At 40.8% G+C, this 27,679-nt stretch overlaps 6 non-coding genes across 6 annotated transcripts; 5 read left to right on the top strand and 1 right to left on the bottom strand.

Annotated features, from left to right (window-relative positions):
• Positions 1 to 1,850: 1,850 nt before the first annotated feature.
• Positions 1,851 to 1,922, bottom strand: trnat-cgu (transfer RNA threonine (anticodon CGU)). Its single transcript has one exon. It is a non-coding gene; the product is annotated as a tRNA-Thr (tRNA).
• A 1,686-nt stretch (positions 1,923 to 3,608) lies between these two features.
• trnaa-ugc (transfer RNA alanine (anticodon UGC)) lies at positions 3,609 to 3,680 on the top strand. Its single transcript has one exon. It is a non-coding gene; the product is annotated as a tRNA-Ala (tRNA).
• A 1,245-nt stretch (positions 3,681 to 4,925) lies between these two features.
• Positions 4,926 to 5,005, top strand: trnak-uuu (transfer RNA lysine (anticodon UUU)). Its single transcript has one exon. It is a non-coding gene; the product is annotated as a tRNA-Lys (tRNA).
• Positions 5,006 to 7,517: 2,512 nt separating this feature from the next.
• Positions 7,518 to 7,589, top strand: trnat-ugu (transfer RNA threonine (anticodon UGU)). The gene has a single exon. It is a non-coding gene; the product is annotated as a tRNA-Thr (tRNA).
• Positions 7,590 to 13,093: 5,504 nt separating this feature from the next.
• trnai-uau (transfer RNA isoleucine (anticodon UAU)) lies at positions 13,094 to 13,187 on the top strand. Its single transcript has 2 exons — positions 13,094 to 13,131; positions 13,152 to 13,187. It is a non-coding gene; the product is annotated as a tRNA-Ile (tRNA).
• Positions 13,188 to 23,296: 10,109 nt separating this feature from the next.
• Positions 23,297 to 23,389, top strand: trnar-ucu (transfer RNA arginine (anticodon UCU)). The gene is made up of 2 exons: positions 23,297 to 23,333; positions 23,354 to 23,389. It is a non-coding gene; the product is annotated as a tRNA-Arg (tRNA).
• Positions 23,390 to 27,679: the final 4,290 nt, after the last annotated feature.

The raw sequence follows: 27,679 nt of genomic DNA, 5'->3' as shown, positions 1-27,679 counted from the left end.
ACGGTTTTTGAGCACGCATTGTATTGTTAATGCTTATATTAAAAAAAGCATAAATTCACATAACGGAATTTGGACTGAACAAAGTATTCCAGCCCCTTTACAACATTACATACCCACTGATTAAAGCTTAAAACTACAGCAGCAGGAGTAACAATAGTGGCAACATGTTTGGAGATCGGCATTTCATTTATTCTGCGGAAACATCATATCGGAATGAACTTAAGATAAAAGAGATAAAAGAGTAATTGCGGCTTCAGATCGTTTTTACAGAGCATTGCGTTGTTCTGTTCATGCTGACTACACGCTTTAAATTTGTCATTTACTGCAAGCGTTGCTTTTCCAGGTTTTTCTGAAATTCTTCGCATTTGAGCCAGCACTAAAATATTTCATTCCCGTCGCTGAATACATCGTGGAAACGGTATTTGCAACGGAATGCTGTCACACATGAAACCTCTTTGTTATTCGGTTCTGAAGTTTGAAAATGAAAATAAAACGGGGGTCACTTCATAGGCTTGAAAGAAGTCCAAGCAGCATAAAAACCCGCGTATTCTCACAAATTGCATTGTGCTGCACCTTTCTTCTGCTGCTTTTATAAATCAGCCTTAAACATTTGAATACATACAGGTACCTTACTGCTACTAATCACATTCACGTGTTTACAAAGCTTTTTTCTGTCCGTTATGTTCTTGCGAAGCAGTTTCTCCGTTTTCCTCGTACTGTGATTGTCAAGCGAACACAAGAAGACTGAAACAGTGTAAAGGCAGGTAAAAAAGACAGGGTAAAACGCCTAATTGTCGGGAGTGGGATTTGAACCCCTGCCTCTATTTGGAGAGCGAAACACAAAGCTTAAAAGACACGAAACTGGGAATTTGCTGTTTTAAACTGCTTGACTATCCTGAAAAAATGTGTGCTGATTGCACCAGTCGTATGCGATTTTCCGTAACTTTAGGACAATTGATACGAATGGACGAACACAATTTGTGGCGTTTAGCATGACATGGAAAACGGTACCGGAGCATTCGGGTCCGGACTACCAGACTCAGAAACAGTTTTTACCCCCGCACTATCAAACTATTAAACTCCCAGCCTCTCTCACTCTCTCCTCACCTCTCACCTAGGATCTGAAACTCACAGTGCCTTCTTTCTTACCAAAAACCCAAACACACATTGAAAATCTACCTCTACCATACATGTCAAAAGCTCACTCCCCATCATTTCTATCCCTTTATTTCATTCTTTTGATGTATATTTTTGCACATAACCTGTTACCTTTTTATTGTTTTGCAAACTGCCTGTTGTTGTTTTATTCACATCGGCTGTTGTCTCTTTCTTTTGTTATACAATTGTATTGTTGTTGTGTTTTTTTCTTTGTACTACTTATGTCCGAGAGCTAGCTAAATACCATTTCGTTATTCCATATACCTGCGTATGAATAATGACTATAAACTTGAACTTGAACTTTTAACTTGAATTTGAACTTGAACTTGACATAGTCTTGCAGGCAGTATATTATTTTATCGTTTACTCGTATAAAAAAACATGGTCTTCTCGTTCCTAAGTCAGATTTTTAGTGCTTTCGAACGTTACTTCCAACCTGGACTGACAGCTCACCCGATCTGTTTGTGATCAGACCATAGAGTCGGGGACTGTACCAAGCGTAGGTTCCTTCCCAATGCTGAGGCGATCATTTGGAAGATGGGTGTGAAGAGAGACAAGCTTTGTCGACTAAAAAACAAGGCAGGATAAGCATGAATACTAATCACTGGCGACAGTTGTGCTCTCTTACTATTGAGACTCCTACATTTTTTTTGAAGACTTTGAAACTAAAGGTAAGCGGAGACAAACGAAACAGGTACGGGTGGGGATTGAACCCACGATCTTCGGTTTACGAGACCGACGCCTTACCACTTGGCCACCGCGCCTTCAAATAAACAGGAGAATAATGTTGTTCAAATTATTTTTTTCTGAACCTGGTTTACATCGCCTGGAGGCAGCAACAACAATAAAAGGGATACTTAACAAGGAGATGCGCTGTAGCAGTGCGACTCCAACAGATGCTCCTGAAGAGACTGGAGGTTTAAGCCAGCTCCTTAGAGCGCTCGGCCGTGTTACTCTCAACAGCGGCTCTTCAGCTCTTGTTGTTTGACCTAGTGGTTTTATAACGCGTGGAAACGACCGCAACTTCATTTTCTGAGATGCTTTCTCTTATGTGGTGAAATCTCGACCTCTTTGGCATCTCTGGCTATAGTTTTTCCTGTAGAGCACCTCTGCTTATAGTGCCCTTGAAGTCATTTTATTTTTACAGGAAGACGCATTCCCTAACGATCTCTCCTGTTTTAGAAATGCTTCATAAGGCATGTTTGATTCAATGGACAAACAGTATACTAATTGTACAATGCAGATCTATGCGGCATTTGTACTGGATTTGACTGGGATTCTGAAATACTTCTTGAAAAGGTATTCAGATTTTCTTGAACCTATAATAAAAACACAGACCCGAATCTCCCTAGCTTCCAATCTCTTGCTGTCCTTAAACTCGGACGTGATGTTCTGCAGACGTGCTGTGTCCCTTTACTCTCGTTGTTTTCAAAACGACCTCCGTTGTCGGGCGCAGTTAAAGTGGAACTGGCCTGACCGCACAGGAAAGTACAGAATGATAAAATGTTTCTACGGCTCAAAATGTCCCTTTAGACCCTCGCCATGTCTCTGTGAGGAACGGGTAGGTAGAGAGGTTTAACAGATGCTCACGATGTTTCACACGGGGTGTTACCTGTTGTAGTATTTCAAAAGATGTGTTAGCGGACCACAGATTATCTTGAAAAGATTTGGGTTTGCACTGGCTGGGATTCAAACCTGACTCAATTATTTGGAAGGCGCCTGTACCACCAACGCACTTCCGAGAAGCACCTACAAATTATCACAATCCTCTCTCTCACCTACAAAGTTATGGAGACACAGACGTCCAATGAAAGCTCAAGGCTCAAATCCTTTGTTGTGATATCATTTTAATTAATATTAGCTTTGATAAGGTGTCATTTTTGCCACTTAAAGGTAAAGTCTGCTCTTTTTCTCCTGGGATAGAAAGAACGTGTTCCATCTTTGTTTAAAAACACCACTAAAAGTAAATTATTCAGCTCCACCGCCTGTGAGCATTGACAAGACATCTCAAAAGGACATATTAAATAAGAACACGATCCTTCCTGTTACCATTCCTGTGGTTGGGGCGTTGTTTCACCCTTTTGCGTTAAATCATCAGTACTGCTGTTTTTCTATGGATAGTTTAATCAAGAGCACTTAAAAGATGCAAAAAGCTTTCAAATAAAATAGAATTGAAAGACAGTCGAGTAAGGAGGTAGAAAAAAAGTACTCCCCCGTCTGGGAATCAACCACCGTCGCCCATGTAACTGGATACAAAAATAACAGATTAATTTGTGCCCAGTCTCTTGAAGCTTCGATGCGATTATTTTTCCTTCCTTATTTCTTCATTCCTATGAATTTACTCTGTAGTAGAAGAAACGCGAAAGTGGGAAACTGCAGGCATTCTTCGTGAGTGGTGTGATCAGTGAGCATTTGCACATCTCTAAGTCTGTTCCATAAACTTTATCATCGGGGATGTAGCTCAGTGGTAGAGCGCATGCTTTGCATGTATGAGGTCTCGAGTTCAATCCCTGGTATCTCCAGGTGCTTTTATATTAGAGTACTCGCATCGCAATCTTCTGTTGAGTGAGAACTCTTTGCTCGTGTTCAGAGAGAGACAGGTTTACACAATTAAATGCAGTTTACACAATTAAACTCGACGTGCTGCAGGGTTGCGCTGCTATTTTAAATATACCTCTTTTAGTTCTGTTAAATCCTAAATTATTTGAACTAATAATTTAGTTCAAAGTCAGGAAATCCAGAGATTGCTTCACACTTGTCGTGGCTGTTGCAGAAAACACCTGTTGAATCTCACCCGGGATTTCTTGATTGATCATTCAGCGAGCGAATCCTCCTTCTGAACTCAGTACTAAACTGAAAGCTTCACGAACTCCTCACTCCGTGTCCTGTACTGCTCTCGTGTAGATGTGAAGCACAGCCGTAAACACACCTTGAACTTTTTCCGTTTGTTAAGGAAAATGCAAAAGAGCATGACAAGTATTGATCGTATAAAATATCCATGGCACAACTCGAGAAAGTACTGAAGGACTACACATCGACTTTTGATGATTACAAGAGATTCAAGAAACACAATCGTCCGCACCTGGGTTTGGATCCTGAACGCTAGAGTTAAAAGAACATAAGCGACGGATATGACCTATAAACTCTCTTAATTGTCTTATAGTTTATGAAATAAAACAATTTCTAAATGAATTCTAACTGTTGATAGACGATTTATTGAATTTTAACAAAATCACAATTACAACCTTTTTCGGTTAAACTGTTATTCACATGCTCTAACGTAAATAAACGTTAGTGTCTTCCGGTGTGTGAGTCAATTTCTCCAAAAAAATATTTGTTAGTCTGGCGGGAGGCTGTGCAAGGTGTTAAGAAATAGAATTTCTAAAAGACAGGCTCCCTAAGCTTAACATCAAGGCTGTTTTCTCTACAGAAATGCTCTTTAAATTTCAGCACTGTTGCAACTCCCTTTATAAAGGGTGTGCACAAGTATACAACCAAGGCATTGAAAGTTTTTTTTTAATTATTGTTCCAAAAAATGTTCCATTTGTTTTCTTTTTAATGTTGTTGATTAAAAGATTTTATTAAATGTGAAAAAAATCTGAATGTGAAAAAAGGTCAAAATGCTATTGAAAAAAATCAATAATGTGAGGAAAGATGGACTGTGGGAGCCCCTTAACTACCCATGTCATGCTGTATTTCTCACTCATTCTACTGGGAATGGTACACGTGACTTGCGAGGATCCCGACAGTGTCGATTTTCTTTCAGAGCCCGGATAGCTCAGTCGGTAGAGCATCAGACTTTTAATCTGAGGGCCCAGGGTTCAAGTCCCTGTTCGGTGGATGTGCTATTCTTAAGTCTATTGTGAATGTCATTCTAAATAGTCTTTTATCTTTCACTCTTCTAGCTGTACTGTGGTTATTTTAAATGTCCATTACTTGTATTTACAGTAGTGTATTTAGTGTTTCATTTCACAAACCGAAAATGTTCAAGTAGATCTTGTCACTCTACTCCACGTCATTATCTAAATTAAATCACAGTAGAGTACAGGACACGCAGTGAGAGGCTCACACAGTGAGTACTCTTGAATACGACAAGAGGAAAGGCACACTGCACATCTGCAGAACATCACGTCCGAGTTTACAGTGACAGCAGAGGTTGGAAGCGAAGTAGTTTTTTATTACTCGCTCGCTGAACGATCTCTCAAGAAACCTCGGTTGAGATTTTACGGGTGTCTAATAATCACGTTCAAAAAGGTGACGATGTTTTTTTTTTTAACTAGGTAGCCTTAATGGCATCGCGGTGTGAGTAGATCTTAAAGCAGCTGCAGACAGAGTACCCGTAATGGCAACACGTTTCTGCTTTGAGTTCGGCTTTTCTTATTTCTTCTGCAGAACCAGTGGTATCGGAATATACTGATCCGCATAAGAAGCGCTTTCGGGTTCTGATCATTTTTATTGAGCGCTGCTCTAAACTTTACATTTGCTCGGGCTAGTTTTCCCCATGAAAAAAAGACATATCCCTAATTACATGATTTCACTTTTTTTCTTATCAACGAGTAGAAAGAAATAAAATATATACTTCATTATAAGTACCACAGGCAAGATGCCGTTGCGTTCAGGTCGCAGTTACCCCTGGAGACGTTTGTTAAAATCTCACTTCTAATAAAGAGGTCTTTCTCGTTAGAGTAGAAACGATAGAAGCCTTAAGCGGGGGAAAAAATCACAACATCTCGCATTTCACGTGTTTAATGTTAACTGTCTCAGTGGTTGCTTTGGTGATTGATGGCTCTTCTCCCTCGCAGGGTGACGGCAAACGTCTTCGGGGAGGGAGTCTCCCACGCACGGCTTGTCTTTATCAAGAGCTGAGACAACAGAAACAGACTTCCAACTGACATTAATTACTTCTTGAGCGTTTATGACCGTCTTTAAAAGTTGAGAGCAGGTGAAAAAGTCTTTGGAAATGAGGAAATGACTGCCGACAGTAAACAGAGCTGACGCTCAGCTGCAGACAAGCGCTCCTCGTTAGTACAGGCTGTTGCGCGGGAGACTGGGGTACGTTTCTGTGACAGGGCGCTGGTTTAATTTTTTAACAATCTGACTTCACTTAAAAAGTGTGTACTGTGTACTACGTTTCGGACTAGTTAGTGCGGTAGAATATGGAGATCATCTCCAGCTTTGAGCTCAACTGCAACAAGAAGTCATGCTAAATGTAGTTTAGTGAGTAGACATCGCGAGACAACAGAACGAGAGTAGAAAGCAGGAATATAAGGTGTAAGGGCATGATCTGTGTAGTTAACAAAATAGTTAAAATAATATTAAAACGTCTCTTTATTAAGATACACAACATTTATGGCGACGAGAGACGAGTGCTTGAGCGAGCAGAACACTGCAGATTTTAGTTCTCTTGCTGGTAGAAACGAACATTTGAATTTTCTGACTGTTCGTTTAGCTTGCCCATTGGAAGATATGGCAGCCGCGCCGAGAAGCTTTGCTTATGCCCGGCTTTTTTCACCGCTTCTACTGAACCTCGTAGCTCCGGATTTGTATACGGAATACAAGATATGGATGGAGTCGTACAGATTTTTTTTAAATAGCCGGTGGATCTACAGAAGCTCAGGATGCCGTGAGACGTGCTACATTACTGCACTGTATCGGGGCTCCCGTGCAGCGGATTTTCGCCAATCTCCCTGGAGAAAAAGGTACATATGAAAAGACTGTAGCTGCCTTAGACGCTTACTTTACACCGCGGAGAAATGTGGTTTTGGAACGGCATAAATTTAGGCAGAGAACTTAGTCTCAGGACGAATCTGTTGATGCTTTTGTGACTGCACTAAGAGAATTGGCTAAATCTTGTGACTTTGGAGTATTGGAAACTGACATGTTAAGAAATCAACTTGTGGAAAAATGTGCACATAAGAGACTATAAATTGCTGCAGGAGGAAGGGCTGACTTTAAAAAGAGCTCTTACAGTCGCTAAAATTCATGAAGCAGCTCAAGCAGAATCAAGAATGCTTTCTGACCACAGTGACAAAGTGACACTGAACGGGGCGCTCGCTCAAACTTTACAAACAAAAGCCGAGCAGCAGGACACAGTCATGCTAGAGAAATAGAAGAACAGGGGACGGCTGACATTACATGTTACAGGTGCGGACTAACAACGCACAAAGCAGATGAATGCGGAGCGTGAACAGCAAAATGTCTACACTGCAAGAAAACAGGACATTGTGCACATGTCTGCAGAACATCACGTCCGAGTTTAAGGACAAGTATACCTTTTATTGTTGTTGCTGCATCCAGGCGATGTAAACCAGATTCAGAAAAAAATAATTTGAACAACCTTATTCCCATGCTTACTCAAAGGCACGTTGGCCAAGTGGTAAGGCGTTGGCCTTGTAAACTGAAGAGCGTGGGTTCAAACCCCACCTGTGCCTGTTTCATTTGTCACCGCTTTCCTTTAGTTTCAAAGTCTTAAAAAAACTTGCAATGTAGGGATCTCAATAGTAAGAGAGCATAACTGTCGCCAGTGATTAGTATTCGTGCATATCCTGCCTTGTTTTTTAGTCGACAAAGCTTATCTCTCTTCACACCCATCTTCTGAATGATCGCCCCAGCATTGGGAAGGAACGTGCGCTTGGTACAGCCCCAGACTCCATGGTCTGATCACAAACAGATCGGGTGAGCTGTCAGTCCAGGTTGGAAGTAACGTTCGAAAGCACTAAAAATCTGACTTAGGAACGAGAAGACCATGTTTTTTTATACGAGTAAACGATAAAATAATATACTGCCTGCAAGATTATGTCAAGTTCAAGTTCAAATTCAAGTTAAAAGTTCAAGTTTATTGTCATTATACTCATACGCAGGTATATGGAATAACGAAATGGTATTTAGCTAGCTCTCGGACATAAGTAGTACAAAGAAAAAAACACAACAACAATACAATTGTATAACAAAAGAAAGAGACAACAGCCGATGTGCAAAAAACAACAACAGGCAGTGTGCAAAACAACAAAAAGGTAACAGGTTATGTGCAAAAACATGCATCAAAAGAATGAAATAAAGGGATAGAAATGATGGGGAGTGAGCTTTTGACATGTATGGTAGAGGTAGATTTTCAATGTGTGTTTGGGTTTTTGATAAGAAAGAAGGCACTGTGAGGTTCAGATCATAGGTGAGAGGTGAGGAGAGAGTGAGAGAGGCTGGGAGTTTAATAGTTTGATAGTGCGGGGGTAAAAACTGTTTCTGAGTCTGGTAGTCCGGACCCGAATGCTCCGGTACCGTTTTCCATGTCATGCTAAACGCCATAAATTGTGTTCGTCCAGTCATATCAATCGTTCTAAAGTTACGGAAAATCGGATGCGACTGGTACAATCAGCACACATTTTTCAGGATAGCCAAGCGGTTTAAAACAGCAAATTCACAGCTTCATGTCTTTTAAGCTTTGTGTTTCGCTCTCCAAATAGAGGCACGGGTTCAAATCCCACTCCCGACATTCAGGCGTGTTACCCTGACTTTTTTATCTGTCTTTACACTGTTTCAGTGTTGTTGTGCTCGCTCACAATCACAGTACGAGGAAAATGGAGAAACTGCTTAGCAAAAACATAACGGACAGAAAAAAGCTTCGTAAACACGTGAATGTGATTAGCAGCAGTAAGGTATGCATTCAAATGTTTAAGGCTGATTTAAAAAAGCAGCAGAAGAAAGGTGCAGCACAATGCAACACAATTTGTGAGAATTTGCGGGTTTTTATGCTGCTTGGACTTCTTTCAAGCCTATGAGGTGACCCCCGTTTTATTTACATTTTCAAACTTCAGAACCGAAAAACAAAAAGGTTTCATGTGTGACAGCATTCCGTTGCAAATACCGTTTCCACGATGTATTCAGCGACGGGAATTAAATATTTTAGTGCTGGCTCTGCTTTAAAAAAAACACTATTGTTCCAACCCCCAAAAAGACAAAAGTGGCATGCCTGAATAATTACCGCCCAGTAGCATTAACATCTGTGGTGATAAAATGCCTGGAGAAGCTGGTGTTGTCACACATCAACTCCTCCATCACAGAGTCCCTGGACCCCCTGCAGTTCGCCTACCAGAGCAACAGATCAGTGGATGATGCTGTCTCCCTGGCTCTGCATACAGCCTTGGAACACCTGGACACTAAGAACTCGTATGTGAGAATGCTGTTTTTGGACTACAGTGCAGCATTCAATTCCATCATACCCAGTCAACTGGTGACAAAGCTCAGGGGATTAGGTCTGTGCATCTCTGTCTGCAACTGGCTGCTGGACTTTCTTATCGAGAGACCACAGGTGGTGCGGATAGGCAATAAAACATCAACACCACTCACCCTGAGCACTGGAACCCCACAAGGCTGCTGTCTGAGTCCAAGGTTGTACTCCCTATTTACTCACGACTGCACAGCAAGACACAGCAACAACCACATCATTAAGTTTGCCGATGACACCACTATAATAGGACTGATCAGTGATGATGACGAGTCCACTTACAGGGATGAAGTTGTACAGCTGCTTCGGTGGTGTCATAGCAATAACCTGGACTTGAACATAAAGAAAACGAAAGAGCTAATAGTGGACTTTCGGAGACACAGGCCACACACTCACAGCCCACTCAGTATTGATGGAACGGAAGTGGAAACAGTCACCAGCTTTAGGTTTTTGGGAATTCACATCTCTAAAGATCTAACCTGGACTGTGAACACTGACTCTATCATGAAGAAGGCTCAGCAGCTCCTTTATTTCTTGAGGTGCCTCAAGCGATGGGGGATGCCAATACATGTGTTGGTGAACTTCTACCGCTGCACTATCGAGAGCGTCCTCACCAACGGGATCACCGTGTGGTATGGCAACACCTCTTCGCGAGAAAGAAAGGCACTGCAGAGAATGGTAAATATGGCCCGGAAGATCATCGGCTGCGGTCTCACCAAGATTAAACAGCTCTATGAGGACCGCTGCCATGGTAGAATTCTGGCCATCACAGAGGACAGTCACCACCCCGGGCATGAGCTCTTCACCCCACTGCCCTCAGGCAAGAGATATAAGAGCATACGGACACTTACCACTAGATTCTTCAATAGCTTTTATCCACAAGCAGTGAGACTGGCGAACACATTTAGCCATCCCCCTCGGACCACACCTACACCATCACCATCTACCTCATTTTAATTTATTTATTGTACGTCTCCAGTCATTGTTTACACGTCTGTATTGTTTATATTCAAACTGTCTGCATGTTTACTTGCACATTGTCTATTGTTTGTTTGTACATTGTCTTGATGCACTGTTTGCACTTTGTTTTGTTTTTTTTACACTTGTTTTACAATCGAGAGACTTTCTGTAAGTAAGAATTCCATTGTACCAGCACCGGTTACATATGGCAATAAAGTTCAAGTCAAGTCAAATGCGAGGAATTTCAGAAAAATCTGGAAAAGCAACGCTTGCAGTAAATTACAAATTTAAAGCGTGTAGTCAGCATGAACAGAACAATGCAATGCTCTGGAAAATATGATCTGAAGCTGCAATTACTCTTTTATCTCGGGCAGTTCATTCCGATACGATGTTTCCGCAGAATAAATGAAATGCCGAACTCCAAACATGTTCTTGCCATTATTATTACTCCTGCTACTGTAGTTTTAAGCTTTAATCAGTGGGTGTGTAATGTTGTAAAGGGGCTGGACTACTTTGTTCCGTCAAAATTCCATTATGTGAATTTATGCTTTTTTAATATAAGCATTAACAATACAATGCATGCTCAAAAACCGTTACTTATTAGCTTAAGAAGCGGCAGTGTTTTGACAAAGTGCGGTATTCAAACAGTAAATGCTGAAGTGTTTAATACTTGATTGAGAGCAGATCTCCCTCGATTTAGACAAACTTTTGTTCGGCCGATGATTTCAGATCAAAATCTGAATCAAGTGGAAAGAAAGCTGAATTACGCTGGGTACTGGGTATCACTGTTACACCATCAGGTCATGCTAGGAGGATTTGGGGGATCAAACTGACACAGAGGGACCTAATGTGGGGACTGAACCCACAGTTCTGAGATTAAGAGATTCATGCTCTATCAACTGCACCTATAACTCTTGTGCTACAGCAGTAATGTTTCTGGGTGTGGATGAACATGACATAATAGGCTGACAGCAGGAACACGTGGCCCACAGGCAGTGACAGTATCGCTATCACATCTGGCTGCAGTATATTGTGTTGAGAGCAGCAATAACTTTCCTGCAGAGATGGGAGTGCCTTTCATACAGCCCTTTCAATCGGACAGAGTAACAGGAACCGACCTAAAGTTTCGGCTGTGGATCCATCTCCGCATGGGGGAAAGAGACAGTAAAATAGCAATGAAGAAACAGAAAGAATTGTGCTCGCTGCAAAGTAGGAAAGAGGTGGTCAGATACATAAAACAGCTTGGTGATAATTTGCAGCGACAGTTTTATGTTATTTAGTACACGGATTTCTCATCATGTTCCTTAAGATGTGTAATTTGTATGTTGGTTGTATGAGAACAGTTTCTTCTCAAGTCCTGTCAATTGACAGTGGAGAGCTAGCTGGTGCACATCTTCAAGAAGACTCTCTTTAAGGCAATTACAAGTTTCTCAAACAAATCTGAGTCATATTTTTAAAATAATTTAGCTAATGAGCAACGAGAGTATAAATTAATTCTCCCAATCTCCATACAAAGATAAAACTCCATGTGTGAGTCTAAGTTTCTTTGAGGCTACTGATGTACGTCATTATTGGACATTCCCAGTGATATTGACTAAGGAGCTCAATTTTTACATGTTGTAGTTCAACATGTGCAAAACATTCGTATCCCCTGCAAATATCGGCAAGGTCAGTGATATTCTCAACAATGCGTGACATTGCAATTCGTGCCATACTTTTTCCCGATGTATTCTGACATGCCAAGATCAGAGGGTTATATTTAAAAAACTGGTGCATTAAAATTGTTTGTACTTCAGGATTTTGATAGTCTGTTACATTGTCTTTCACACATCAGTGTCAGAACTGTGAGACATTTTCATAATCGGGGGGGAGGCCGTAGAAATAAGCAGAAAGTGCAATCACTTTTTCCCAGTGTAAGTCCGTGTTATGGTGAGTTTTTAAAATTGGTTTGCGATTTTCTGAAATATATTCCATACAAAAATATAGTTTGGATAGTCGCTATTTGGATATTCCCTTTCAGTGAAGATGTCTACAGTTTTCCAGCCGGATTAGTACTGATCGAAGAGAGCCATCTACAGGCGAAAGGCGACATAACATCACAGCAGCAGCATTTAAGGTGGAACGAAAAACACGCATAAGAAGCTGGCGAATAAGAAGCCAACTTCAGCCTCGTAGCAGACCCTGGGAGGCACGCTCAAAATAATCATCTTTCCCAGTACTTCAGAGTCTTATTTAGATCGCTTCACTGCAATTTTATTTGATTGATTGGAGATGTGAAGCCATCGAGCCTGAACTGCGCTTCACATTGAAATTGAAGCCATTTCTCATGTTCTCTCAGTGTCGAGGAAGCAATTGAGTGTAAAGGAGGCGACTTGAAAATGAAACGTGTAATCACCTTACAGAGGGTCTTCACGACGGGGTGCGTCAGCTAGTTCTCCATTATTGTCAATTTACTGGACTTCTGAAGAAACCTATCTACAACGAAAATACAAACTGCACAGTTCAAGGCACATGAAGAGAAATCAGTGTGCCGATTGACTCAAAAATGTCGCTACAAACAATCTACCAGGCTGATTTACTTGTCCGACCACCTCCCTCCGTCCCCCTTTGCTGTTAGCACAATTCTTTCAGTTTCTTTTCTTGTATTCTCCTTGCTATTTCAGTGTTCCCCATGTATAGATGGATCCACAACCGAAACCGTTTTCACCCTGTGTTTCTGCAGCGTCAGTCTGTATGAGGAGCACACTTTGCACAGCTCCAGTGGCGCAATCGGTCAGCGCGCGGTACTTATACAGCAGTGCACAGCGAAGTTATGCCGAGGTTGTGAGTTCGAGCCTCACCTGGAGCAGCGTCTTTAGCTACTGAAAGCAACTGTCAAGTTTAGATATTATTAGGTATCTGATGGAGATAAATTAACATCAAACGAAGAAGTAAAGGTTTACTTCGAGTCACAATCAAATAAGGCTCCACAGCTGAAACATTGTGTTTCCTTCTCTTTTCAGCATGGAATAAACCTTGACTTTTTCCTTTGAAGCCCATGCATTCTGACGCAGCTCCCTACTTAAATTACCATCAGCTGTGTACCTCCAGCTGACCTGTACACAAATATATGAGAGAGGTCTACTGAGACGAGAGGAGCACTGAAGACTTGAAAAAGCTCTCGAATTAGACTCTGTGTTTTTGTTGTTCCCCAGATTTGTTTTTAATGTTCTTTTTCTTTTGAAGTTGTTGCATTTGTTTTTTTTTTTTTTTGTAGTTGTTAGACTACTACAGGGATTTACCTAGGTTCCTGGAAGACTTCTTGTTTTGTGTTTGTTGTGTTTTCGGGTTAAAATTGTTTTTTTCTATTTATAGGACCCCACGCATTACTATGGGAGTAGATAACTTTAGTTCTTACATTGTACCTGAAATTACCACATAAACTACTACTCTGTTTCCCTTTTTTTAAAAGGCACAAGTGAAGTTTGTTTTTCCTTGCTGCTGATTGGTAGCTACAATGGGTCAATTGCAATAAACCCTTATACAATAAACTCCACTGAAATTTGTCAGCAGCTCTGTACTAAACCTGTTCTCAATTGCAACAAACCTAAAATAACAGCTGCTGCCCGTTAGATGTTACTGCATTAGGAGTCTAGCTTAAACCACCTCTTCATAGGTTTTAAGCTACTCAGTAGCGGACTAAGCAGAACAATCGATCACATTAGAACTGTCTTGAATGTAATGGAAATAATGTACTCATTAAGTAACAAGCTTATGCACCACTTGCTTGAAAATTATTATTATATTTAACTAAAATTGCTTTCCAGACACCACAAATATTCACAATGAATGTTATCATTACACGTATTTACTAATAAAAGTGTTATTTATTAATAATTATGTATATGTTCCATGTATATTTTTATTAGTAGCTGTATTACAAGTAAGGCATATACAGTCTTCATTATAGTTAGTTTTCAGTTATCCTGGGGAGGGAAGAGAATGGAAATTAAGGAAATAAAAATTTAAAGGGCTTTTAAGTCTTCAATGTGTTCTGTCATAGCTGTGTGTTGTCACATCTGGGTGTTAGTTTAGTATATTTGTTGTATTATTTATTGTGATTTAACACTACACTTGTGTTTCTCAGGAGAAAGCAGTAAGATTTTGTTTTATTTGAGGGTACAGAAAATTGTATTGTACGCCCAAATGTAAGGTTACGTTAAGAAAACATTATTGTTACCTTTTGCAACGTTATTTATTTAAGACGGTTCTTCAGAATAGTGTCCCTTACGTATCTGTGACTGTGGTCCAACAATAACGGTGCTGAAATAGCCGGAATGTGTGGGAAGAAGATGGAGATGGAACAGGAGGCTTATTCAGTCGATAGAAAGGTTGTGTAGGACTGAACACACTACGGTTATGGTACTGGGTTTAAGAGCATTACGATCCTACAGTCTCCTGATCCGTAATCAGATGCGTTATCCAATGCACCACTGGCCCTTGTACCGCATTCCTCAAGTGCACCACTGTGAGCTTGCACCGCTACAATAATAAATCGCCCCAGTCCAAATTTTCTCAATTAGGTGCACGTTTTCTATGTGTATTTAGTTAATAAGTCTTTCATTTTGTCTGTTTTAAAAATTGCATCTCTTTAAAACAGACAAACAAGTTTATGTGTTGTGCTGAAATTCACACATGAGGGCATTCAAACGAAAGAAATCACAGAAAAGATATCGCGCTTAAAAAGAAATCAGAGTGGAGACGCTGGTGATAGAAAACAGAGCTTCATACGATGCATGAGATGCTTTACCTCTGAACTAAACTTGGCTCTTTAATCGTGTTAGGAAGAGTGTATAGTCAACAGTGTACATTTTAAAAATCTAAGCAAGATAATGAGACACGAAGTGAATTTGGAACACGAGCCTCTCCTTCATTGTTTAATGAGCTTTTGATGAACATCTAAGTGAAAGACAAATTCACTATTTTCACTTTGTGATTAAAAAACACTTTTATCACACGTTAAGCACTCCTGATGGTGTCGAATAGTTCTCTTTTCTACCCTCATCATTTGAGGATCCCCAGCTAAAATATCTTTTTAAACTACAACAAAATTGCAATATTTTGAATACTATTTAAGTTTACATAGTCACATTCCCAGTGATATTGACTTAGGCGCTCAACTATTAACTTCTTGTAGTTTGACTTTAGCCAAAAGTTTGAAATCTCTGCAACTATCAGGATGCTTAAGGACATCCAAAGAAACCCCATCACATTTAGGGGAGACGGTGTTGAGGTCCGATTAATTTGAAATGCGTCTCTGGGGACTTTTGATTTACCAACGTTATGTTTAACTGAAGGATATGCGGACTGACTGTGCCATAAAAACTAACGCACACATCACATTTTTTCTACATTCACAGGTTTTTGGCTAAAGACAAAAAAATCGTTTTTGTTTCCTTGCCAGCTGGCAGTAATTCCTCTGCACTGACAAAACAGATGAGTATTTTATCTTTCGCAATTTGTATGGATTTTTTTAAAAACAAGTTGTTCCAAAAATTAAATGAACACTTCCATTAAATTTAATGTAGAAGGATGTTGATTTCCATAATGATAAACTGTGTGGCAAGACAGGCACCACTGAGACTCAACCCCAGGATCTCCTGTTTACTAGGCAGGCACTCTAACCAACTAAGCCACAGCATTCTCACATCCTAGTGTTAATTCTGCATCAGCAGGGTCAGCTTGTCAGCACGCCTGTCTCCATTTGGTGGTTTGAGCTGACGTTGCCATGACGTTGCCATTAAATGCGACCGAGAATACTCCAACCGGCGCGCCGCTATGCCTGCCATCGGAGAACTAAGCCACGGCACTGGCATCAGATATCCCTTTTACAGCCACTTGGACACATCTCAATTGCTCTGAGACACCTGCATTCAGTGTACGCTGAGCCTGCTCGCTGAGCAAGTGACGAGAAATGGCTTATGTCCAAGGAGTTCAATATGCTTTTTATGTTCAATGGGGTGTCCACTACAGCTAACACTGAAGCGCAGCACAGGCTCTGTGGTTTGACATCTCACAAGGTAAATGTTGAAATTGTAGGTGGAAGAGGAAAATTACCCTTGAGTATGGGGAAAGAGGCAACTCATGTCCGGAGGGGGCTGAAGTGTGTATGGAGGTGGCCTAGTGGTTAAGGCAATCTCCTCTTAATACATGATACTCTGCACAAGTAGGTTTGAACACCATTCTCCTCGAGGAAGGGCTTTGACACATTTTGACCTTTTTAAACTTGGTGTGCTTTCGTTTTGTTTCTTCGCTCCTGTCCTACAGCAGTAATATTTCTATAGGTGTATGATCATGGTAGGCTGACAGCAGGAACACGTGGCCCACAAGCAGTGACAATATCAGAGGTGTCTGCAGTGTGTTGGTTTGTAAGCAACGATAAAATAACTTGACATGGAAGCAGGTGTGCCTGCATTAATACAGCTCCATCGAGAGGAAAAAGTAACACAAGAACCGACATAAATTCAACAGCACGTTTCTGCAGCTGAAAACAGAACATACTCCACGTGATGATTGAGCTCACAACCTCGGTATAACTCCACTATAAAAGCACCACAACCTGACCAATTGCGCTACTGGAGCAGCACAGCACAGTAGCACATTTTCCTCAGTGCACTCAAACAGTGCTTCTTCCCTAGCCTACCAGCTTCAAGACTTTTTTAAATTGATCAAAGATTCATTGGAAAAGGTTTGTTGATGGGTCAGGTGGGAATCACACCCAGATTCACTGCTTGCAAGGCAGCTATGTTCATCATTATACCCAGGACTGGCGCCAGGGGAATGATCTGTAGGGGGGGGGGGGGTCTGAAATCCTGAGGGGGGTAGTGATATTTCGGTTTAAATGGAGCCATTGCAACCATCCAAGTGAATTCTCGCAAGCATGCCACTGATTAGTATTTCATGTTAGAAGATAACGACAAGCAATCTGGTATTTAGTGATGAAGAACAGTTCCACGTTCATCAGAACTCACGTGATTATTTTTGCCTGGAGCATCAACCATATGTGTTCATTTTTGCAACAACATCAACGGTAACGAGGTTCTGAATCATTAAGAAATCATTGTAAAACCAACAGAAAGTAGAAACTTCTATAACTACAGTCCTAGTTATATAACGATTGTAAGTATAAGGATAAACTACTGCAAGGCATTGGTCCACCTGAGCAAATAAGGTCATAATAATGTTGACACCCCAAAACATAGACACTATGTAACGTGCTGTTCCTGGACAGATAGCCCTCCTGCACATTAAACAGTCTGATGTAGTAACTGTGAATTCGGGGTTAGTGTAGTTATCTGACCATTGACAATTTATCCAAAACTGAGGGGGGTGGGACTGTTCAGTTGAGGGGGCGATTTTGGCATGCCAGTAACATTTTGACAAAACGTCCAAGAGTTACGAAAACACTTACTTTGTGTATAAAGTACATTGTGTATACACTGTAAGTTCAGAACGCGAGAAATACTGCTCAATATGGGATCCTGTCCAGGAATATCAGGGCTGTAAGGGGGTCAGATCTATAGATGTAGTAAACACATTAGTGGAGACAGTGTGTCTGCCCTCTGTGTGAGAGCCAGACAGGAAAAATAATCTGTGGTCTGGGAAGAAGAGACCCTCGTTGGAAGAGCGGTGCTTCTCACAGGAGAGAATGAAAAAAAATATTTTTCTCCTTGGGGGAATTAAAAGCACTTATGGGGAGTGGTGTGATGGTAGTGCATCTGATACCACATCAAAAGGTTGTGTGTTCAAATCATGTTGAGATCGGATGATGTATGTTCAGGTTCAGCTGGTGCCGAACCCAGGAATTAGACCATGCCGTTTGGTTTTATCTGTACACCACATAGATAATCTAAATGAAATAACAGAGCAGTACAGGACACGCATTCAGGAAATTACACAGCAAGTCATTTTGAACATGACAAGAGAAAAGGCGCATTGCACATCCGTGAAACATCACGTCCGACTTTAGAGACAGTTACATCACAGAATGGAAGTTTCAGGCCCCTTTTTCATTACAGGTTCAAACTAACCTGAAAGTTACAGAGTTTTAGGTCACTTTTGTATTAAAATGTGTCTGAAGCCTATAAATATAATTTGCCCTTTTTTAAATTGTGGATGAAATCCAATCCCATGTACCAAGACCTTACAGTATATTCATGTTAATTAAAATGACTAATGCTATTGGACATTAGCTGGTGCTTTTTGTAACGATTTGCTATTTCATGCTGGAAAGAAGGAAACCTGACCAACGTTTGCTTTCAGGTGCGGTTCATTCACATAATGGACTTCTATTTCTGAGTAGCCTGATTTAAAAACACACGAACCCGGTAGAAGTCGAACCTCCAATCTCATGATGCAAAATCAGACGCGTTATCCATGAAACCACTGGCCAATCATGTAACTGAATTGCACCATGGTGAGTTCAGCACTGCAACTAGTAATTACTAGTAATAGTAATAATCCCATCCTAAATTTCTAAGTGAGAAACGTGTTTTCTACATTTTTATCAGTTTTAAAATATCATCTCTTTAATACAGACAAAAGGTTTGTGTTTCACTTTGAAATTCTGATTGATTTAGAATTCAAAGAAAAAGATGCTTTCTTCAACAACGCAGTGCAATTATGACATCTTTCACTCTACTTCTCTCTTGTAGTAAAGCAGACCTTGCAGTGTGAGCATTTACTCTAGTAAATTAGGTCATGTATCATGTTAAATCACTTCTTCAAAACAAAACATTCCTGGTGCACGTTTTCTCCATGAAAAAAATACATTTTTCCCTTACATGATTTCTCTTTTTTTTTCCATCAGAGTACAGAAAGAAGAAAAAAGGGAAAAGCAGTGTCGCAAAAAAACTCCATCGCCCTTGGGAGATGTCAAGCTCATCGGATATGAAAAGTGCCCAATAAAAGCAATTTCTTTTCATTTATCTTAGCGTCAGGGCTGCTATTGTGTGTAGAGGAGGCAACTTGCTCAGCCAGCAGACTCACCGCTTACTGAATACAGGTATGTTTTGAGTGTCATGCTGATCGTCTTATAAATGCAAAAGAAACTTTTAAAGCTGATAAAGTTTTCCATTGTAATTTGCATGTAGCTACAACGTCCCTGGAAGAGAGATTTTATCAGTTGCACGTAATCAGTATTTTTTACTTTTTGTTTAGTACTGGAAATATATATTTTTTTAATTTTTCTAAAGAAGATCTCAAGAAGTATTGCCAGGACCTTCCTTAAGCATTCAATAGCGATATTAATGGATCAGAAATGTAAGGTAAATTGGTGATCTGAGCCAAAATAGTCCTTACACGCCTCCTGGAACAGTGTTCATATTCATAGCAAGTTATATTCTTTTTCAACCCCAAACGTTGCTATTGCATTAAGCTTTGTGTGACCATTAGAGGTTTCGGTAGCTTCTGGAGAGCGCACTTTTCCAAACTGAAACCTATAAGAACATTATTCAAGACGCACCATGTCCCAGAATCATTCATCGGGACTAGGATTAGTATCAATGGAAAGTACTTCAAAATAAAAGATTTTACTGAAATATTAAAAGAGTAGGAAAGCATTTAAAGTAGAAAAAAATCAGTTCAGATGATATTTAATTTTTTGAGAAATGGGCACATACATCAGCTCAGTGAGCAGTGCGAGGTGCTCTTCTGGAGATGATGTTAAATTAGTTAAAATCATGTGATAGTTAAAAAAGCTTAATACTTAGTTAAACAGCCAGCACAAATGGTTGCGTTTGTGATTATGTCACTTCTCTACTACAGCAGCGTCGGTAAAAGACCCTCTGAAAGCAGTAAGGCTCTGCACAGCTGAATTCGTTGCTATTTGGAGAAATCCACAAACTCGTGTTTTTCATGTGCTTTAAAAGACAGCCATACTCACCGACAAAATAAAGACACTGCTGCTGATTTTTTCCGAAGCACAGTTGACCTTTCTGAGCCAATTGATGAAGCTCACCCAATGAATACTATAGCAGAAGGTGGAGGAAAGTGCAACTTTGTAACTATCACAACCACAGGAACAACTGCAAGAAGTAGAATCAATTTCCCATCGAATGGTGGTGTTGTCTGAGGTACGCGATGTGAGCGTGTGCAGAGAATCCCACAATCTCTTCAAAACCTGGACAAAGTATTTCTGATGGAGCGCTGTGCGCAAAGATTGAATAAGCTTTGCTCCTGCCGATGATTCTGCGTGAAAAAGCACAGCATTCAAGTTTCACAGACAAATGCACCATGCCTACTGTAGCGGCGAGGCTTATTAATAAGAAAGAATTAAGTGTTCTGAGCCTTCCCAAATGAGGCCCCATTTCTGTGTTCATCTCTGTGGTGCAGCCACAGAGAAACTATTCATGCAGGCTGATTTAAGGTTCCTGATAAGGACAGCTCCCAAAGGGGATGCACTTAGCTAAGCCTGGCTATCATGATCAATGGTCATCCATTGGTGCCTATCTGTCTAGGGAGTGCCAGTTGGACATCTGGACTGCATTCCTAAGTGTCAGGAGTAAGTGACTCATATTTCACCTTGATCAACCAATCAGGGGCTGGTAGGGCCGAGTAACCCACGTGGGACTCTGATGCCCATGGAACTTTCAGCCAATCAACGAGCTGAAGTTCCTCCAGGTAAAAACAGGCAACACAGAGAGCCTGAGAGATTCAGTAAGATTCAGGGAGATTCAGTAAGATTCTGGAGAGGATTCTGTGGACTGTTCTAAAGGGAATTCAAAGGAGAATTCCAGGGCAGGACGGCCCAGGAGCAGAAGGCTCCCAAGGGCAGGACATTCTCGCAGCGTGCCTCCTGACCATCCTGAGACTCAGCTCGGACAACCACGGAACGGCCAGTGTGTCCGAGTGCCAGAACTTTCCTTTGTTCTAAGAGTCTAGAGTGGAGGTTGCCAGAGAGTAACCAGCAGCAGGCCTCGTGAACAGGTCGGAACTGTGGACAGCTGAATCACTATTCAGAACTAGCTCTTCATCAGGAACGAACCGGTCCTCTTCCTGACTTTCTGGGACCCACAGTCATCTTTTCTCCTGTGCACAAACTTTGCTAGTTAAAGCCAACAGTGAGCATCAGCAGTGCACCGTCACAAGCCGCACAGCACAGCCTGGCACCGAGCCAGAGAGCGCGGATTGGACAGCAACAGCCTGCAACTGTTTGTTTGTGCCCGCAGGAGATCTGAATCCCCAGAAATTGGATGAGTATTCAACTTCACTGCATTACAGTTCGAGAATTCCATTGTTATCCAAACCAGTTGATATCAATTTAATTCCTAAGAGTTATGTACTTGTTTTGAGTATCTAATGTAGAAGTTGTAACCAAGTTCACTTTACGAAACGGTCTTAATGAATGATATACTGAACGTATGTCCTCTTGATATGTGTAACACTTTGTAACTGATTGAATATATATCTTTTGTATTCTGATAACCCTCTCGATAAGATCTGTTAGGTTTACATGCATATTCTATGTATTAATAAATGTATCCTCGTGTATTAGCACCTGTGTGTGTGCGTTGTTTGAGTTATGTCGCATGGTTGGACTCTAAAGCCATCAAAAGAATCAACTTTGTGATTTACTGCTACAATAAATAATTGTCTCAGTAAATGCCCAAACCCTACAGAACTGGTGCCTTCAGAGAGCCACTACAGTTACATATTTGGCGTCCCTGAACGGCCAGTTTTTCTTACACTACAGAACCAATTTTAAAAACAATTGCGGCACACTACGATTCACACTGACTCAAAAGTGATCACGGCAGATGTTGTTCCCTGCATAATGCTGAAGGGACCAAAGAGCATTGCTGTTGGGAACACAAAATTAGGTTTTTTTATGCCTTGATGTTAAGCTGACAAAGACTATCTTGAAACACCTAGTTCAGTCTCTCGACAGACTGCCAAGCAAAGCTGTTACCCATTGACGTCGCAATAGAAGGAAGGTCTTAACCCACCAACACTTAGCAGTGGCAAGATTCAAACCTAACCCAGCGAAGAAAATGGAGCACAAACCCAGCACTTAGACCACCCAGCCACACTCCTTACACCTTACTCTCTTGAGAACGTCGGGTGGGTTCAGCTCTTGTTGTGCGAAGCGTGGAAATGACTGCATCTTCGTTTTCCGAGATGTTTCCTATCACATCTTTGTCAGCTCTGAATAAAGTGCTTCTTTGGAGCAGGCTTCAGACCTTTTATTTTATTTATAAAGGAGGGCCATTCAGAAACATGTAATTCCTGTTTTAGAAATGCTTTGGGCGGTGTGTTTTATATAATGCACAAACAGTATTCTGATTGTATACTGTAGACCTGTGTAGCAATCATACTGGACGTGACTGGGATTCTGAAATGTTTCTTGAAAAGGTATTCAGGGCTGCTTGAATCTATAATAAAAAAGTGACCCGAAACTTCCAACCTTCCAATCACTGATGTCGCTCTCCCTAAACCTGTACGGGATGTTTTGCTGATGTGCAGTGTGCCTTTACTCCTGTATTAAAAACGACCTCTGTTGTTGGGCGGAGTTGAAGGAGAACTTACTGCACAGAAAAAGTACGTAACGATAAAATATTTCTGCGCGTGAAACACATCAATCGTTCAGCATTTCTAAAATGTTTAATTGAATTGACAAAGAAATCCTCTCCTTAAACTTCGAAAAGGATTATCTGTTGAGCCAGCAGGTGTAACACTGCAGTTGCCCGTTTCTCACAGGTGGTTGAAGTTGTGGATAACATTTAGCAGGTTTGGCACCATGGCTTAGCTGGTTAAGACGCCTCACTAAAAACCAGGAGACCCTGGGTGTGAATCCCAGCGGTATCTATTCGTAGACAACAGGCCACTCATTGTCAATATTTATGGAGCTTAATTTAAAGACAACGGGAGAAGCATGAGTTACAGCTTTCTGTAGCTGTTTTATATAGCGATGCATTGGTTGGCTCTGTGGCGCAATGGAGAGCGCATTGGACTTCTAGGCTTTGATAGAATGAAGTCATTCAAAGGTTGTGGGTTTGAGTCCCACCAGAGTCATGTATCATTTTGATTCAACCTTTCAAAATCCTCTAGGGATCAGTGTTGATCAAGTCAAATAAAGGACTTCTTAAGAGTCCACAGTTGAAAATGAACCAGCAGCCACAAGAAAGAAATTAGCACTGGACTGTGATCGCATTACTCCTGTCCTGGACTCCTTGCACTGGCTTCCTGTCAACTTCAAAATCCTCATGCTCACCTATAAGGCTCTCCATGGCTTGACACCACAGTACCTGTCTGGGTTATCGCCCTACTCCCCACCTCACAACCTTCGCTCTTCTAATTCTGGTCTCCTATCTGTCCCCCAGTCCATCTACACTCTATGGGTGACAGGGCCTTCTCCTGTTTTGTACCAAAGCTCTGGATCTTTATTCCCAAGGATATCAGAGAGTCACCTTCTCTAAACTCCTTCAAATCCAGACTCAAAACCCTCTTCTTTAGAAGAGCCTTTAATGAACTATTCTTTACCCCTCTGTTCCTACTGTATTTAATACCACCATCTATTGTCTCCTCTAACTGTGTATTCTCATCCTGCTTATCTTGTGTATTTTTTAACTTTATTGGTTTCATTCTATAAAGCACTTTGAAAAGCCACCTTTAAAGGCACTATATAATGTATAGATTATTATTATTAATAATAATAATGAACAGCGCATTTAACACTGAGCACATGCGGTCCTTCTTTGCAAAGGATTGCAAAAGCTGGGAATTAGCCTTTCACTCGTGTTGTTGAAGACCGTATCCTGGCTTTGTTGCAGGAAATGTCTGGATGCCATCACCGGATCAAGGAGAGGATCAGGGTTTTGGGAAGTCTTTTTGATGCCTGACACTGTGTGTTTCCTGGTTTTAACGGGTGTCATTCTGGACCTAAACAACAGAGAACACCGTTGAAATAGCTGAACTGCCTAGCGGACACTTTGTCGCCTTCTTCTGACCTGTATTTAATGCGATTCTCTGAAAACTTGGCACGTTATATCTGTGCTACCTTTATGGAGGGCACACTCATAAGAATCATAGATTCGATCACAAGCATCTAAAAATGAGCCTGAGAAAATGACATCACGCTATGAGGCTGAATGGCACAAATTCTCCTGTTACTTCTGCAGCAAATGTGTGTTTTTTGCTTCTTATTTGGCAGCAGTGGGATTCCAACTCACACCCCCAAAGAGACTAGAGCTTTAATCTAGCTCTAAATTAAAAACTAGGTGACTTGTAATGGCTGGTAGGAGAGGAAAGGTATAAATGCTTCTTTTTTGGACAAAGTCTTTATCTTTTTTTTCACCAGTTGTTTTGATCAAATTATTGTAACGCAGTGCCATATTAAGGTATAATATGTACATGAACGTCATGTCTGAGTCGATGATGGCAGCTGAGTATCGCTGGAGGACAGTTCATCATGAGTGGGTAAGCCTGCATAATGAGGGAGAAGAGATCGGCCTCTCTGATGCAGTGTCCAGTGACACTAACCTTCTGTCCTACTGTTCTCTGCTAATGTAGATGGTGAATGTTTATTTAGGTGAATGTAAGGTTTCATTCTTGTAAAATATTTCCGAGCACTTTTTTTGTTGCTGAAAATTAATCCTGAGCATTTGAATGAATTCCGATATTGTCACCTAATTCCATACATTGTTTCATCAAACTAGAACATTTAGAGGAGGTCAATTGCATTTATGAATTGCATAGTGATAGTATTTCTTTCCATTTAAATACTTCAGTCAAAAATGTAGAGAAGGTGCTCCTGTTTTCACCATTATAAGAACTGTGATGCACCAGTAATATTTACTCTCATAAAAGTATTGTAATTGTATTGTTCTGTTCTGTAACAATCTTGAGTGACACAAACCTTCTGTTTTACTGCACTACACTTCTCCAGAGGCCAGTTCAGCACACAAGGATCCTCAGTCAAACAAACACTGCAATCGCTTGATAAACGCTATTTCTCATCCTTTCTCTTAGTGTCGGTGCTACTATTGTATGCAAAGGAGGCGACTTGACAATGAAGAGAGTCTTCATGAAGGTGTGTGTCGGCAAGCTCTCCACTGTCAATTGACTGGGCTTGTGAAGAAATCAATCTCATTCAACAACCATACAAATTGCACAGCTTAAGGCACATGAAGCGAAATCTGTGAGCTGATTGACACAAAACAATGTCACTTCACATTATCTGCAAAGTTGTTTTGCTTGTCTGACCACCTCTTCCTACTTTACAGTGAGCACATATATTTCAGTTCCTTTCTCCCATGTGGAGATGTATCCACTGCCAAAACTGCTGTCTGATTATTTAAATTATCTGTAAAACTGTTACATGACTTCATCTAATTGTAAATTTATAAGACGGTCTGTGAGACATTTGTGAGAGTAGCTGAATCCCAGGGCTGGTATGGAATCACACACAGGCGGGTCTTCTGTGTGATCTGAGTCCCACTGCTCAGAGCTACAGACTGGTCAAATGGTCACTATTGTAGACACGACCATCGGACCATAGGCTACAAATAATCAATATACCGATCATAGTGTCACTACTGTTGTTTATTACATAAATACTGTATATAAATAATAAGATAATTCCACACTCATAAAACATTTATAAACATTTTGGGAGGCTGACATACAGTAAAGAAAGTAATACTGAAGGGTTTGGAAGTCCTGGAAAGCGTTAATAGATCCTTCTTGCTTTCGACCTGGAACAGAGCCCACAACTGCCAGATCAGTGACCCCTGAGCCCAGTTCACAGAGAGGAGAACCAGGAGCTCTTCTATGTCTCTAAGAGGGCTGGGAGGAAAGATAAAAGGGGGAAATGTGACATGAGTCCAGGCTGTTCTGTCTGATATTGTTCATGTAGCAGCACTGATTGTCTGAATATCTTCTGGTTCTGGATTGTGAGGATAGAGAGCAGTACGGAGTTGAGATCCTGTCTGAGTGTGAGTCTGAGCTGTGAATCTCACTGAGAAGAGAATAATGATTTTTTATTCTGCCTGAGAATTTTCCTGAGAATTTTTTTCTTTTCCAAGTGGTGTTACATCCCCTTCAGATACTCTACACAGACTGCCAGAGAGAAGAGGATAGAGAGATGGACAGATAAGAGCACACACAGCAAGAGACACCGACGTCTTGATTTACTTTGAAGCAAGTGTTAATTTCTTTTCTGGAACAAGTTGTTTCTGAACTTCAAGAAATTCATACAACTTCTGAAAGATAAAATACAAATCTTGCTTCTCAGGACAGAAGAAATGCTTCCAAAAAATGCCAGTGATTTTTTCTCCTTTTAACGAAAAGTGGAGAAAAACAACAGCAGTGCAACTCCGTCGGCTTGATTTAGCTTAATACAAGTATTCACTTCCTTTTCTGTAGATTACAGCCTGCGAAAGATGAAATGAACTTCTTGGTTACTCTTAGTGCAGAAGAAATACTGCCAGCTGGCAGGAAAATGACAGTATTTTATTTTCTTTAACTACAAACATGTGAGTTGTGAAAAGCAACGGGAATGTGTCCCTGTGCAGCTGTTAAACAAAGGGCTGGTGGGTCAAACGTACTCAGGGACGTGCTTCAGATTGTGATGATGTAAACAAAATCTCCGCTAAAAATTGAAGGGATTTCTTCGCAAACCCTCTTGAATGTGGCAGGAAATCTTTGTGTTTTACTCGTGTGCAACTACAACAAGTAAACAAATAAGTACCTAAGTCAATGTCCAAGAAAACCATCTTCACATGTGGAATTTTTCTTTAACTGGCTGTTGGGAGAATTCATTTATACACCCGTTGTATCCTTAGCAAAAATATTTTAAAATTAGAACACAGATTTGTTGGAGAACTTGACAATCCTTGACAATCATTATTAAATGAGCATTATACAAATGTGCGTTGATATTTTTAATATGTACCTTAATTGTAATATATATATACATAATTGCTTTGATATGGATGTTCATTTGAAGGAATTGAGGAAACTATGAAGGATCGCAGAACAACCAAAGATACATTTGGGCATCTGCTATTGGTAAAGATGAAAGAGTACCTTAAGTGTGAAGCTTTCATACACACGAGAGAAAAAAACAGTTTTAATGCACTTCATTAAACTGATGGTATGCTTATCAATCGTGCATAAAGTGTACATAGCAGAGGATGGTTTCGATCCATCGACCTCTGGGTTATGGGCCCAGCACGCTTCCGCTGCGGCACTCTGCTGACAGCTGTTATAATGTGATTCAACACAACTGCTCTATCTTTGCTTTCTAAAAGTGCGCCCGAGATGAAAAGTCTAAACGGTAAACGCAGATGTCACTTTGAGCAC

Source organism: Lepisosteus oculatus, chromosome 14 (genome assembly GCF_040954835.1).
Source record: "Lepisosteus oculatus isolate fLepOcu1 chromosome 14, fLepOcu1.hap2, whole genome shotgun sequence".
Classification (NCBI taxonomy): domain Eukaryota; kingdom Metazoa; phylum Chordata; class Actinopteri; order Semionotiformes; family Lepisosteidae; genus Lepisosteus; species Lepisosteus oculatus.
The sequence above is the reverse complement of the archived record's forward strand: the minus strand, read 5'-3'. Positions and strand labels throughout refer to the sequence as shown.